This window comes from Varanus komodoensis, unplaced genomic scaffold (assembly GCF_004798865.1).
Source record: "Varanus komodoensis strain SLA01 unplaced genomic scaffold, ASM479886v1 scaffold10, whole genome shotgun sequence".
In the NCBI taxonomy this organism is placed as follows: domain Eukaryota; kingdom Metazoa; phylum Chordata; class Lepidosauria; order Squamata; family Varanidae; genus Varanus; species Varanus komodoensis.
In genome coordinates, this window is record NW_025335269.1 from 19,188,535 (window position 1) to 19,204,798 (window position 16,264).

Consider the following 16,264-nt stretch of genomic DNA (forward strand, 5'->3'; position numbering starts at 1 on the left):
CTTCTGTGCACAGCAGACCTTGGCTTTACTCCCAGCTTAGATTTCAGCTAATTTCTCCACCATTCAATCCCAGTGCATAGATATTCACATTCTCCATTTGTCATTTGTGAACATTTGCTTTATCCGCCTTTCATCTGTTATCCGTGAATTAACTGAATCCATTCTCAAGTTGGTATAAGTGCCTTTTGCCAAACAATTATTTCCCCCAGAATAGTCCTAATATAGTTTGGCTCTTGTGTGTTCAATAAATTTTCCCATTTCTGAAGAAACTTATTTGAGTGTGTATCATTGGCTCACCCTTGCAATGAGAGGCTATTGCCAAAGATAAAAGATTCTGTATCTCAGAACATGGCAACACTTGTTGGGAGAAGACATTTGGTGACTCAATCAACTGCTTGCGTTCAAAAAGGGAATATTATAGACTTGCAAATGATTTGTTTTTACTTTGATTTTTAATTTTCAACTTAACAAAACAGATGAAGAAAGAGTTTATCACTTGTAAGCAGTCCAAATATCTGAGCAGGTAACCAAGCAAGATTAACAACTGTAGAATAGTTCTTCAAATGTAGAGAGAACAGGGAGATTCTCAAACCATTCAGTAGGAAAGGTGGGGTTTTGTCCTTCCAAGTCACTTTGCACCACTGTCAATAGTTGGTGAGATTGTCTGAATGCAGAGATGGCTTCTTTGGAAATGACTTTATGGATGCCTTCTTGGAGGCAGCTGGGACCACGTCTTCCCCATATGAAGCATCAGTGTTCTCTTGGATCCAACCAGGCACTCCCTCCTGGCTGAGGACTCAATGTGGGCAAGGGTCAAACAGGAAACTATTTGTCTTCCCCTCTCAGAAACAATAAAATTCATCCAACTACTGATTCCTAGAAACACAAGGGCTGGATTTGCACAGTACATTAAATCTCTTGTGAGCCAGAAACAGTTTCGAGTACATTCTTTAATACAACTCTAATAAATTGCAGTCATCCTCCATTTCACTGCACAAAATTGACTCCATCCCCATGATTGTGGTATGTGCACTTCAGCCAAGTGGGCTGGTGCTGTAGTGAAGGATTAGCTCATTGTGCATGTACAGAAGTCCTTTGAGTTGTTGGCAGAGATTCAAAGTAATAACTGCCCAGAGTGCTTTGGTTGTGGGGCAGTGTAGAAATGAAATAAATAAATATTAATAGAAGATCATCTGTTATCATCCTGAGACTTTTATGTATAGGGTGGGGTACAAAAGTTTTCAATAAATAAATAAATGAATAGGAAAGCTCAGCCAAAGTTTCTCTACTTGTAAGTTGTATGGAAATCCGGTATTTCTTCCCTTCCAAAACAAGCATTTGAGAAACAACACTTGTTGGGAGATAAAAACTGAGCTAAATTATAAGGAAGGATGTGTGCTAGGGGTGAGCATCCAAGTTTGGGAGTAGACAGGCAACATCAAGAGCTGAAATGAGTACTTGGATGACCATTGCTATCCTTGCTCAGAAACATAGATAGCAACACGGACCAACCAAAATGACATGTTATGTGTGGGATCATATTTGCATATCTTTAAGTTGGGCAAGCAACATGTAGCCTATAGACCTCATGAATCCTCCCCTTGTTGTAATTCCTACCCTGAATTAAAAAAAATCTGGAAAAATATCATTGGTAGTTGTTATGGGGCACCCAAATGGAAAAAAATAGGTTGGAGACAACAACACGTAACTATTATAGTGTTGTCAACTGCTATGGAGTGGTTTGCTGCCAAGCTCGGCTCTTTTCAGGCATCCTTCTCTGGACTGGTCTTGGATTCAGGGGGCAAAATTGCCGTAGAACTGTCAGAAGTTGCTCCCAGACTGTTTTAAAGGGTTTTTAAAACAGCGACCGCAGAAGATCACATGTCCTCTTTTACAGAAGACAATCCTCTTTGGAAAGACTACAGGAGAACTGGCCTGTATTTTGAAGATATCTTCTATCTGAAGGGCTGCCCAGTCTAAGTCAAGTATTGAGTTTTTAAAAAAATCACCAGAAGAAAGCACAAATACCCTGGAATTATTCATCAACAGCATCTATTTTGGTGCAGTTCTGCATTAATGCAAATTCATGCTCTTTCTTTTCTGTTAATGCACATCCCTCCTTTTGGCAATCCACAAGTTGCCACCCTAGTCCTGATGCAGAACTGGAATGCAGCAGAGGGTTACCCTTTCCTTCTTGCACCCATTTCCTGATGAAAGTCACTTCCCTGCTCCAACCTATTTTATTTGTCCTGGAAGAAAAGTTGAGAGACTTGGGAGCAAAGATATTTTTTATTCATTTATGTATGGGGGCAGTTTAGGACACTATATAGACAGTTACAACAGTAATGTCTGTTCCATCTAACTGAGTAACTAGGACACAACTGAGCATCCTGTATTTACTTAGGTCCCATCCTGTGTTATTTTAGTTAAAGTAATATGTAAATATCCATGTGCTATATGGTTTACACAATATGTTAACCTTTGTGTTCCATTTCAGCTAGGATGCAGATACTGTAAACAGCAGGGTCAATAAACTATATCCTTTTTAGGTATAAATGCACAAGAGAGCATCTACACAGCACAATCCAAGATGCATTTAGTTGTAAATGTCCCACTGAAAACATTTGCCCTTAAGGGTGTTGAACCAAAGGATTTGGGTTAGTCTCAAGTGCGGGATCCAGGAGTGCAGTGTTGATCATTCAGCCCTTTCTTCTTTAGGGTATTTTAACCCTTATACCAGTCATTCTAGACCTGCTGCCTTCCAGAGATTTTGGATTTCAATGTCCACCAGTCCCACCCAGCATAGCCAATGGTCAGGATGCTGGGAGTTGTTGTCCAAAACACTTGAGGAGCACCAGGTTGCAGAAGGGTCAGCCAGGATAACACATGTGAATCTCATTTATTAGTCATGATAAAGCCGAATTCCAAGGGCCTTCACTGTCTCCTCTTCCAAAAATAGCATTTTTCAAAAGAGTGAACTGAAACAAATGGGTCTCATTTGTTTGGTTTTTTCATTTGCTTTAAAAAGAATGGGCTCCCATAATGTGAGATTTGGATGAAAACTCACTGAAGTCCATGCAGAAGTGTATGCTTTCTCGTTTAAATGATTATCGCTTTGTAAAAGTAGTCACAGCTGTTAATTATTAAAATGCTTATCATTATTATCATAATCTAAACCTGTTTGCCCTGCTCTTCAGTTAAAAAGGCATGTGAAAAGACATAAGACAGTCCCTGCAGGATCACACTGTAGAAGGCATTGCACAAATGGAAAATGGATTGGGAAGGAAGGCAGAAAAAGGCAAATTTAGTCACTAGTTACTTGCAAAGTTCTTACAAGCCTGCTTTCAGGCAGGGAGAAGGGAGACAAGCTCCTTACAGCTGCTCCTTTTCTGGCTGATGGCAGGGCAGGGCCTGTCCCTCCCTTGCTAAGATGGTCTTCCTGGCAGCCTATGGTGGAACCTCCCAGTGGCCCTTGGTATGCTGGCCAGGGACAGAAGCAGAGGATCCTTCCTCAGAACTTAGCACTACCAGGAATACTGTCAGTTGTGGGGCCAAAGTGTACAGTTTTTCCATGCAGTGGCTTTTCAGCTTCTCCTGCTTCGAAAATCTCCAGTCATCTCTGGGTACCACATGCTTTCTTTAATCTTAATTTTTAAGTGAGGTTTTAAAAAAAACGACCAGCAAGTTCTGCCAAGTTTATCCAAGAGTACTGCAAGTTCAGTTCCTTAGTCTACAGTTCTTTTAAGAGCAGAGGAAACCTTTGAACAGGATAAAAATCAATGAACACATCCAACAACTTCATCACAAATCCTTATGAGCAGCTTCTTTGATCTTGTTCCTTTACTCTTACTCCCAGATTTTGAAGTATGCTGCAAATGAGTTTGTTTAATGCAGACATGACAGGAAATGAAACAGCTTTCATTGCTGTTGCACTGAACAATGCCATTTTGGCATATCTCTGCTTTGAACAGGTATCCTAGTTTTCATTTCCCTTTTCACTGAAAAGGTAGCTGCCTCATGGCTTTCTGGTGTGAGGTTTGTTGACCATAATGTGTTGGTCTTGTATCAACTACACTGCCTGCTTATCAGTTTCAGGGCACAAATGGAACTGCTGTGGAAACCCTAAACAGCTTAAGTTCAGGTTATTTGAAAGACTACCTGCTTCCATCCAAGCCTGGTCATAGTTTAAGAATAAGATTTCTTATTCTTCTATATCCTATTGCCACAAGAGGTTAGGTTGGTGTTTACACAGCAAAGCATCTTTTCTGTGGCAGAACTCTCTGCAGAGCAATACCCCAAAGGAAGTTAGCCTGGCCCTTTCTCTTCGGCCTGAGGCGAGCTGTCAAAACTTTCTTGTTCTATTTTTAAAATTATTTTAAAGCAGCAATTCTATTCTTACTGGAATCCTATTCACTGAATTCAATGGGACATCATCATCAAGAACAACCTTTGTGTATTGCCCAATAGCAAAGTTACCTGTGTGGTTTACAAAATAGTAAAACCTTACAATTACAATATAAAATAGTATAAAACCATTTACATACAAAGCAATTTAAATGATTCATCAGTAAGCATCCAGGACTGGTTAGAAACATTATCATGTGCTGTGAAATGCCTGGGAGTAGAAGAGAGTCTTAAACTGGTGCCAAAAGGATGACTACATTGATGTCAGGCAGACTTCAGAGGGATGAGTGTTCCACAGTTCGGGGGCCACCTCTGAGAAGGCCTCTTCTTGCTGCCATCCTCTGAACCTTCATCAGAGGAAGCACTCAAAGTAGAGTCTCAGATGATAAGTGTAGAATACAAGTATATTCTTACTAACAAAGGTACTCAATTATGTATTTTGGTCCCAAGCTATGTAAGATTCTTTAAGTCCAAACCAGCACCTTGAACTGGGCTCCAAAACATGCAGACAACCAGTGTAAGCAGGCCAGAGCTGGTATTATACATTCAAAATCATTCTGGTTGCTGCATTTGCACAAGCTGCTGTTTCTGAACCATCTTCAAGGACACTCCCATGGAACCTATCAGGGTATAGATCAGCTTATCCCTGCCCAGGTAGCAGTGCAGCTGGGCCACCAAGTGAAGCTTGTAGGAAGCACTCCAAGCTGCTGAGGACTCCTGAGCCTGAAGTGAGGAGGATGATCCAGAGAACTCCAAGCTATGAGCCTGCTCCTTCAGGAGGAATGTAACCCCATGACGAACACTCTCCATCTGGTCAAACAAACCACCCACCAACTGCTTTTCATTCTTGTGTGGATTGAACTTGACATGGCTAATGCTGAGGAAAAAAAAGTTCCTCTTGTTTGTTGTCCAAGAGTGAGAGAGACAGGCAATACCAGTAAGTCAGTAAGTTATAGAAAATAAATAAATACAATAAAAAGACTTTTTTACTGGGGCCAGTTGCCACAGTTGTACACAGTGAATTTATATGTTTAGCTTTTATAAAGATTAGTAATGGAAAAGGTTATAGCAGGAAGCATTCACATGGTTATCTTGATGTACACTTCCTTTTAGGACATCTGGTCTCAACACATCTGTCTCTAGGCTTATCCTTACAAATTCTGACCTTCTTGATGGAGGCCTTCTTATGTCTGTCTGACAGAACTCTAATAACTGACTCTTGTCATTTGGTCATCAGGAAAAATGTACGTTTTTAATTTATTAACAACAAACCCATGAAGAGAACCTCTGGTTGTTGTTCGGTTGGGAACTGTGGAATGTTCACCATGGTGTGTTATCTCAGCTGGCTTCAGACAACACAACAACTGCATTTCAACAGCAACACATGGTTCAATAGCAAACCCACACTCACCTTATCCTTACCCCGTTGTCTGAATCCAGTCAGTGACACAGAGTGACTGTTTGGGAACAGATAAAGACCTGCTAAACCTGGTGTTCACAAAATGGGTTGGCTACAATGCCCCACAACATTTCAGAAATTGTGTGAGTCTTCACTAGAAGCACTGAATAGCAGAATCATGGAGGATCTCTTGTGGGAATGAGTGAACTTCAGCTGATTTCTCAAACATGAGCCTCACTATATAGTTAATTCAGACTATTTGAAACACATGAGACTGCTTATGTCTGTGACTCACCACCCTAGTATTGTTCAGTCTTATGCTAACTTAGTCCAAGGTTTCAGACATACTTCTTTTCCCTAGCATAGATGTTAGAGGTCTGTTTATTTAATTGCAAATGGAAAAGCAAGAATTTTCTGCATGCAATGTATAAAATTAAACACCATAGGAACCTGGAATGTGAGATCCATGAATCAAGGCAAGCTGGATGTGGTCTAACAAGAGATGACAAGACTGAACATCGACATCTTAGGAATCAGTGAACTGAAATGGACAGGAATGGGTGAATTTAATTCAGATGACCATCAAGTATACTACTGTGGGCAAGAATCCCTCAGAAGAAAGGAGTAGCCTTCATAGTCAATAAAAGAGTAGGAAAAGCAGTACTGGGATACAATCTGCAAAATGACGGAATGATCTCAGTTTGAATCCAAGGCAAACCATTCAATATCACAATAGTCCAAGTCTATGCCCCAACCTCTGCTGCTGAAGAGGCTGAAGTTGACCGGTTCTGTGAAGGCCTACAACACTTTCTAGAATTAACACCAAAAATTGATGTTCTTATCATCATGGGGGATTGGAATGCTAAAGCAGGAAGCCAAAAGATAACCAGAATAACAGGCAAGTTTGGCCTTGGAGTACAAAATGAAGCAGGGCAAGATATTGGCTGGTAAAATTTTGTCAAGTGAATACAATGGTCATAGCAAACACCCTTTTCCAACAACCCAAGAGACAACTCTACACATGGACATCACCAGACGGTCAACACAGAAATCAGATTGACTATGTGCTCTGCAGCCAAAGATAGAGAAGCTCTATACAGTCAGTAAAAACTAGACCAGCAGCTGACTGTAGCTCAGATCATGAGCTTCTTGCGGCAAAATTCAGGCTTAAATTGAAGAAAGTAGGGAAAAGCACAAGGCCACTCAGGTATGACCGAAATCATATCCCTGATGAATATACAGTAGAGCTGACAAATAGATTTAAGGAATTAGATCTGATAGATAGAATGCCTGAAGAACTATGAACGGAGGTTCACAACATTGTACAAGAGGTAGCAACTAAAACCATCCCAAAGAAAATGAAATGCAAGAAAGCAAAATGGCTGTCTGAGGAGGCTTCACAAATAGCTGAGGAAAGAAGGGAAGCGAAAGGCTTGGGAGAAAGAGAAAGATACACCCAATTGAATGCAGAATTCCAGAGAATAGCTAGAAGAGATAAGAATGCCTCCTTAAATGAAAAGTGCAAAGAAATAGAAGAAAACAATAGACTAGGGAGGACCAGAGATCTCTTCAAGAAAATTGGAGATATGAAGGGAACATTTCATGCAAAGATGGGCATGATAAAGGACCAAAATGGCAGGGACCTAACAGAGGCAGAAGAGATTAAGAAGAGGTGGCCAGAAAGAGCTTAACGTCCCTGATAACCATGATGGGGTGGGTGGTCACTGACCTCGAGCCAGACATCCTGGAATGTGAAGTCAAAAGGACCTTAGTAAGTCTGAGCAACAACAAAGCTAGTGGAGGTGACAGTATTCCAGCTGAGCTATTCAAAATCTTAAAAGACAATGCATTAAAAGTACTACACTCAATATGCCAGCAAATTTGGAAAACTCAGCAGTGGCCACAGGATTAGAAAAGGTCAGCTTACATTCCAATCCCAAAGAAGAGCAATGCCAAAGAATGTTCAAACTACCACACCATTGCACTCATTTCACACGCTAGCAAAGTTATGCTCAAAATCCTACAAGCTAGGCTCCAGCAGTATGTGGACCGAGAACTACCAGAAGCACAGGCAGGATTTTGAAGAGGCAGAGGAACTAGAGATCAAATTGCCAACATATGCCGTATCATGGAGAAAGCTAGGGAGTTCCAGAAAAACATCTACTTCTGATTCATTGACTATGCTAAAGCCTTTGATTGTGTGGATCACAACAAATTGTGGCAAGTTCTTGAAGAGATGGGAGTACCAGACCATCTTATTTGTCTCTTGAGAAACCTATATGCGGGTCAAGAAGCAACAGTGAGAACTGGATATGGAACCACTGATTGGTTCAAAATTGAGAAAGGAGTTCAGCAAGGCTGTATACTTTCACCTTGACTACTTAACTTATATGCAGAGCACATCATGAGAAAGGTGGGGCTAGATGAATCACCAGTTCGAATTAAGATTATCGGGAGAAATATCAACAACCTCAGATATGCAGATGATACCACTCTAATGGCAGAAAGTGAAGAGGAACTAAAGAGCCTCTAGATGTGGGTGAAGGAAGAGATTGCAAAAGTTGGCTTGAAACTCAACATTAAGAAAACTAAGATCTTGGCATCCAGTCCTATCACTTTCTGGCAAATAGACGGGGAAGAAATGGAGGTAGTGACAGATTTTATTTTCCTTGGTTCCAAGATCACCACAGATGGGGACTGCAGCCAAGAAATTAAAAGATGCTTGCTCCTTGGGAGGAAAGCTATGGCAAATCTAGACAGCATTCTAAAAAGCAGAGACATCACCCTGCCAACAAAAGTGTGTATAGTCAAGGCTATGGTTTTCCCAGTTGCAATGTATGGCTGTGAAAGTTGGACCACAGGGAAGGCTGAGCGCCGAAGAATTAAGGCCTTTGAATTGTGGTGCTGGAGAAGACTCCTGTTGGTCCCTTGGACTACAAGGCGATCAAACCGGTCAGTCCTAGAGGAGTTCAAACCTCACTGCTCTTTAGAAGGCCAGATACTAAAGATGAAACACATACTTTGGCCACCTAATGAGAAGGAAGGACTCCCTGGAGAAGAGCCTAATGCTGGGAACAATAGATGGCAAAAGAAGAAGGGGACGGCAGAGGATGAGGTGGCTAGACAGAGTCACTGAAGCAGTAGGTGTGAGCTTAAGTGGACTCTGGGGGATGGTGGAGGATAGGAGGGCCTGGCTGAATATGGGTTGTTCATGGGTTGCAATGGGTCGAACACAACTTCGCAACTAACAACAACAAAATTGGATTTCTCTGTATGAGGCAAACAACACAGTACTTTGTCAAGGCTGCTTCTTCTGTTTGCTGTGAGGGAAGTTTAGTGTCCCTTATCCGAGTTTGTTTCATGGGAGTTTTCCTCTCTGCCTCTCAATATGTCCCTTTACATTCCATTAAACAACACAAGATGGTGCTGTGGTATAAGTTGAATTGTGGAAATGAACTAGGCTTCTGTAGTAAGTAATGGTGCTACTCAGGAAAATATCAGACTTTCCTCAGTCTAAAGAAAGTGAAAAGGGCTGGGAAAGATGGCAGGTATTCTACAAGATGATGCCTTTGTTAAAAGGCACTGCAGGCATCCATGAGCAAGAGATTCTGGGTGCACAGTAAATGCCTCGTGCCCTTTGTCTAAGAAATCCCTCTTCTTGGATTTCATCTAGAAGTTCATGAATTAATGAGGCTAAGTTTTGTTGTCTGAGTATTTGTTTTGATGGGTTTTTGTTTTGCTTCCGACTTTTTCTTTCTTGGCTTAGCTTTGGTGCCGTTGTAAACATTGCATGCAAAGTTAGCAGCTTCTTATAGATATGATCGGTTGCTATAAAGTTGTATGACAAAAACACACCTTATTGATCCTGAAATTCTTGGTGAAATCATGGTTGTATCCAGGTGGGAGGCTTCTGAAAAAAGACGCACAAATTAGGCATGTTGTGTAGAAAGTGTGTGAGGTCATTTTATTTCTCATATGAGCAACATTGCATGAACTGACTGCTGAGAGATTCAGGACAGATAACAGGAGGCATTTCTTCACATAGCATGGAGTTAAACTATGGAATTCACTGCCAAAAGAGGCAGTGAGGGCCACCAATTTGGAAGGCTTTAGAAGAGGATCGGACAAGTTTTGGAGGGGAAGGCTATCGATAGCTAGTATTCCTGATGGCAACGTGTTATCTCCAGCATCAGAAGCAACATGCTGATGTCCTCACGTGTTGTGGAGCATGGGCAGGAGGATGTACGAATGGCCCGACTGTGGGCTTCCTCTGGGCTGCTAGTTGGCCAAGGTGTACACAAAATAATGGAATAGATGGACCCTTCTGATCCTACAGAGCTCTTATGTTCTTTTGAGCACTACCAATTGGAAGGCACCATGCAGCTATTCTAACTTTTTCTCCTTAATGAATTTCTCCATGGTAAGCAAAAAGACGGAAGAAGTGCTGGAAAACACTGGAGCTACATCGGTGGGAAACAACATCTGCACTATGATTGAGGCAGAAGGCCATGGTGTGATAAAAGCCATCAGGAAGCATCCCATATTTGTCATTGTATTAACGTAGCATGTTAGTACATGCTTATATGAGACTGATTGGAGTAGTGACATGTTCTTGACATGTTTCCCTCAGTGGACCCTTCTCCCTCAACAAATGTACCTTCTTGCTGCTATTGTCACACCTGCTCTCACTTCTCATCCTCTTTCTCATCGCTACTACCCCAGGCTTGCTTGGCAGTCCTTGAGCAAGGAGGCCATGGCTCCCACTCTTCTCCATCACCATTATCTGGACCAGTGTGAGAGGTAAAATAGTCCATTTTGGCAACTGCAGAGCATGATAGAAGGAGGCTGAGGTCCACCAGGATACCTTGTATATCACTTGCCTCCTCTCTGCCTCTGAATACCCAGACAGCCCCATCTCTGAGGGTGCATTTATGGCCTTGGAGAGGCAGACAGTGTAGTTCTTTCTGCATTAGATGCAGGAGGATGGTCTACCTTAGCTCAAGTTGGCAGCTGGGCTCTAGAAAATCCAATAACCGCCTAGGCACTGTCTAGCAGTCATAGGATTGTGCTATCACTCAAAAGTCACTGGATGGCTAGTAATGAGAACCTATGTAGACAGATAAGGAAATGAGACTGTGAAATGCCTGAGGTCATTTAAAGAATTCATGGTCAAAGAGGAATTTGATTGCAAAACTAACTCAGCTGATACATAGACACTAATACTGCTCCAGTACCCTACTTTCTTAAGTACTGGGAACATTTTTGACATGATTATTAAGCCTAGATCTATGTTAGAAACATCTCTCCTCCCAGAATAATCCAGAGCTTTAATTCTGTTTACTCAAGAGTCAGGGTTCAGTCTGGGAGGATACATTATCTAAGGAGTACATCATGCAGGGGATTTCTTGAGAAGAAAGCTCTCAGTGAGTTTCCAATTGGTGGCTGGTCTCAGCTGGAAATTTAATGCCTCTGGAAAGGACCTGCAAAAGGACAGATGGGAGATCATATGGACCACTAGACATAAGAAGTTAAGTGAGTACAATGTGTAGGATGCCTTTCATCATTCATTCACCGCAATAAATGATTTGTGCTTCTCTTAAGAAGTTTGTGCTTCTCTTAAAAAGGGCGAAAATATATGCTACTCCCCATCAGTCTCCCCAAGAAATGTGTGTCGTTCTTCACTGAGCACTTTTATGTTATTTTGAAAAACGTACTGATAAAATATTGTCCATGGATCAACTTTCCATGCAGATAAGAAAGACATCAGTTATTTTACAGTGTTGCAGCTTAGCTCATAGGATGTCTAGCCATGAGAGGGGTAGCAGCTTAAATGTTCCTAGAGTCTCATAATTAGTTCTAGAAGTAAAGTGTACAGGCTGAGGGTGGCTGGAGGGGAGTATTGGAACAGATACTTCCTAAATGCTGCTGCTGCTTGCAGTGCCAAGAAAAAGTTCAAAAACCCATTAAAATGCTGGACCTATGTGTTAACGTTGTGTACTTTACTCCTTTCATAGTTTGGGGTTCAGCCTCCGTATATCACTTCCTGAAGAAAAGAAAGTTCAGAAAAACAAGAGTGCAAGTGGGAGAGCTTCTTCAGGTAGGAGAAAGTAAGTTATTCACGGTTACTTAAAGCACAGTGGTGTTTTAATTCACCACAAACAGAATGATGCTCCTTTATCTTTAATTATACAGGAAATGAAATGAAGAATAGAGAGTTTGCAGGGCAAGTAAGATACACACTGGTATGTCTCATGATATCCTCTAGATTCCAGCCTAAGTGTGAATCTGATTCTTTCCTCTTCAAGTGTACTTTCTCCTTCTAATGGGAAAAAGAATGAGGGACTGCATTTTATACTACAAGTTCTCCTGACACATTGCATGAATATATACTTGAGCAGGAAATAAAAGATGCAAGCATTGTATAAAATAACATTAAATATTAATTCTAAGAAGTGTTTATTTATGATTTGGTCTAAGTATTTAACTATATTTGGAAGACCAAGAGTACAGTATCTATCCTTTAAAGGTTTCATTTGGTTTTGTAGTTTCAAAATTACTGTATTTCATAACTGATAATATAATAGTAAGCAGGTTAAAAAAGTAAACACGCCTGCCTTTTTATGTTCCAGAAACTGTTTTGTACAAGTAAGCTGAGTAGCAACTAGCAGATGTTTCATTTTAAAACTTTTCTTCTCAAAAGAGAGGAACTGATTTTGCATTGTTTTGGCATAGTTTCACAAATTAAAATTATGCATGCCAATTACATTTGAAATGGTTGTGCTTTTTAAAAAAGTAGCTTGTATACCACACTTTGTTATATGTCTTTTCAAAATATTGTTCTTTAAAGTTCTCTTTTGCTATCCTTTGTTTGTGCGGTGTTTATAACTAAGGTATGAAATTAATTTTCTGATCTGGCAGTGCAATGTTCTTTAGTCAAGCTGCTCTGAAAAGGCCCTGGGTTTCTAGAGACACAAAATGAACAGTGGTCATGACAGTGGAACCCTTATTTTTTCTATGGCCCCAGCTATACTGAGCCCGATTTATAGCAAAGTACTTTTAGGGTTTAATCTGATGTGGATGCTTGCACCCTCCAAATTTGGAGGATTCTGGGCATCCCATGGAAGTGGGAGAAGGGCAGAGGTGAATGTAGCTTCCAGTAAAACATTTACTGGAAGCCAATTTCACTTCAGAACATCCGGGAAGGCAGCTGAGCGACCAGCAGGATTCCTCTTATTCCAGCTGTGCATGTCGAATCCCTCTGCCCCACTCCCAAATGTCCACCAATGTTCTCTGATCTTGGAGAAGCAGTCAGAGCAGTTTCTTCAGTGTTGGTTTTGATGGCTGTGTGGGTGGTACTCCAAGCACAGGGTCCCACCTCTGACCTCAGTTGACCTCTGACCTGAATTTCTGAAGATGCAGTTGGGATTGTGAAAAAATCTTTGGCCAACTGAATCTTGTCCAGTAGGCACAGGACTGCAGTGCCCAGTACATTGCCTTCAGTGAGAAACCTGAGCACATGTTTAAATCTCTTCCACTGGGTCCATTTGCATTTTAATACGGTTGTTGCTGATTTCACACTTCTGATCCGATATGTTAACCAAAACTCCTTTCTTTTTCAAAATGTGCCTGTTACTTCATGCAAAAAATGAGTCTATTAAGGAAAAGGGCATACAAAGGGCACGTTAGTGAAAATGTTCTGAAATTCATTATACTAGGGAATTTACTAATAAAACGTGTGTGTGTCAGGCATAATTGCATACAGAAATCCACCTATTAGACAAAGTTTGTGGGGCATGATGCTATGGTCTTTAGTCATTAAAGGGAAGCTAGGAAGGAGAGGTACAGTTCCACAAAGGAGTTGCTCTCTCTTCTGGGAAAGACACTTCCATTTCTGTTTTGAAAGGGCTGTTTCTTTCAAAGTCTCTTGAAAGATATGTCAGCTAATGCAGACAGAGTAAAAATCAGGAATAAAATAGAAAAATTATCAGTTCAAAGACTGGACTTTAATAAATATTTTATTAATACTTTGGTTTGAAATATTCCCTATTTCAGTTTGGTTACAGTTACTTATGAATGCTTAAAGTTAATGGGTTAATAAAGGAACAGAAATATGATATAATTATGATTTTTATGGGTTATAGAGGTTAAAGAGAAAATACAAAGGGGATAATAAAGGAGGAACTCTTTCATTTAGGAGAGGTGCTTCAGTTGTATTTCAGTATTACTGCTGGACTCTCTTTCACATTTTCTACAGTGGACAAAAAAGGCATATACTCAGTGGGAAAAAAAAAAAAAAGGCAAAAAGAAGGCATACAGATGTGGATGTTTAAACAAACTAAGGGAAACGTTCAAGTTTGAGATAAACCAAACTTAACATTGAAAAAATCTTTCAAAGTTCAGGACAGACCAAAATTAAAACTGCAAAATGAGAAAGAGACCAAAATAAACAAATAAATTCTTCCCTAACTGAGATAGCTAAACAATTTTGGCTGGCTCATATTCTTTTGTACAGTAGTACATGTAGGACTTGTACAAAATGTTACAGTGTGGTGTGTTCCTAGAAGTTCACCACAGGGTTCCACCTGTGCCTTCTTTCAGAATATCCCCCCTCTTTGTCAATTAGACAGCAAATTTCATGGCTGCATATTTTCCTGTCAAAATACCATGGTTAGCCCTGCAAAAAAAAAAAAAAAAAAAACAAAAAAAACCATTGCTTTTGAGAGCTGTTAATAAATGGGGTGAAATGCAATTTCCCACTTTCCTGAACACCTAAACTCTCAGGAAAGGATGGAAAAGCCACAGGACACTGAAACTGTCAGGTCCACACTTCAGAGCAAAATAATCTCACTGGGGATAATATATTCACCATCCTGTTATACAAGCAAAGAACTTTTGCTTTTTACTTGACAGGTTGCTGTGTGACAGCTGTCAAGTGAGAAGAAAAGTAACAAAATAACCTGCTTGCAGCCTTGCTTGGTCAACGTCGATGGCTGGTACCTAGTGTGCTTTGACAGCACATTTACCACAACATTGAGTGGGCTTGACTTTTCATTTCAATTACCTGCAAGGGTGCACCTGTGAAAGACTGGGTTTAAAATAATTTACAACTATTTGTGAACATTTGTGGTGATGATGACGACGATGAAGAAGAAGAAAAGGTGGAGAACCAGTGACATCTGCTCTAGTGTGCTGCTTGGGTATTTTGAAGGGCTGGCAGTGGCACAGATCACAAAAAGTTCATGACCCAGAAACAAGGAAAAAAGTTGTGGCAGGAACTGGAAAGGAGACTGAGCTAGTGATGGTCACTCCAGAATGCTACTTGAGCATCAGTGGAGTGGTGGCTGCTGCTGGCACAGATAGGCTTGAAAGCATGGCAAGTTTTTTGTCACGCTTTCCAAGTAACTCGCTAGATACTTTGCTGGGCCTACTGGAGAACTGAGAGAGAAGGAAGTGAGGGGCAATCTGCAGTGAATCTGATCATCTGTCACACCGACTGTGGCTTGTTCAGTAAACTGGCTTATCCATAGGATTAGTTGTAATGTTGTGTAGGCTTGATCTTTGTGTAACCTCCATGACAAACAAACCTTTCCTGTTTTCCAATGCAATGTGCGTCCTTTTTCTGTATGAAGATGGATGTTGGCGTATTGTTAATGTAGACTCACTTGTGTGGTCCTTAACATTCGGACAACAGGAATACAACTACTGACGCAGGTTATTTTTCCAAGCCAGTTGATTACATCTCCCCGTCCTGATGTTTGTTCTGTGGCTTTGCTTCTCTGCAAGCAGCCCAGAAATACCATGTGTATCATATGCAATTCATTGCTGCAGTTTGTCTGATTGGGAACAAGCCACTGGGCAAAGAGGTTAGCTATGGAAAAAGACACATTGTGCTGTCTTGACACCACTTTGCCTCAGCACCAAGACACAAGTGTACCTTCTATGAAAGCTTATTTATTTATGTATTTATTTTACCAGAATGAACAAAACAAAAACACAGACACAAGAAGAACAACATATAGCCACACAGTAATGATCAGAGAATCACTGAACTCGTCTTGAAAGTATTACTAATAAAATATATGTATACATGTATACTCACATATGTGGACAGAAATATTCAAAGTTCCTCTTCCGTATCCCTAATATTGGTTGAAGGAGGTTAACCAAATGTTGGAATGGGTGTTGAGATGAAATTGTTATCATCAGCTATTCTCTCACAGGATGCCAGTGGCGAGAGGTCCATAGTCTATGGAGTGGTTGAGGGAGATGATTTGTGTCTCCCTCCCTGTAGTATGAGTCTCTTAGCCCACATGAAGGATCATATAGTCCACTTGCTGTGGCCACAGGATAGGTTCCAGGATGCAGGAATGTGATTCAGCAATACACTGATATCTTCAAATGTGAATGATGTATTCACATCCCAGAAAACCAGCCGTGCAGTGACACATTTTGGAGTGCAGG

At 40.8% G+C, this 16,264-nt stretch overlaps 1 protein-coding gene across 3 annotated transcripts in view; it reads left to right on the forward strand.

Annotated features, from left to right (window-relative positions):
- The first annotated feature begins 11,080 nt into the window (after positions 1-11,080).
- LOC123036423 (collagen alpha-6(VI) chain-like) overlaps positions 11,081-16,264 on the forward strand; it is an 82,784-nt gene continuing 77,600 nt past the window's right edge. For 2 of the 3 annotated variants that reach the window (XM_044455670.1, XM_044455685.1), the window contains exons 1-2: positions 11,081-11,335; positions 11,818-11,910. The gene's annotated coding sequence lies outside the window, so the exon portion shown is untranslated. The remainder of the gene's footprint in view (positions 11,336-11,817; positions 11,911-16,264) is intronic. The other variant, XM_044455678.1, reaches the window with a different exon arrangement.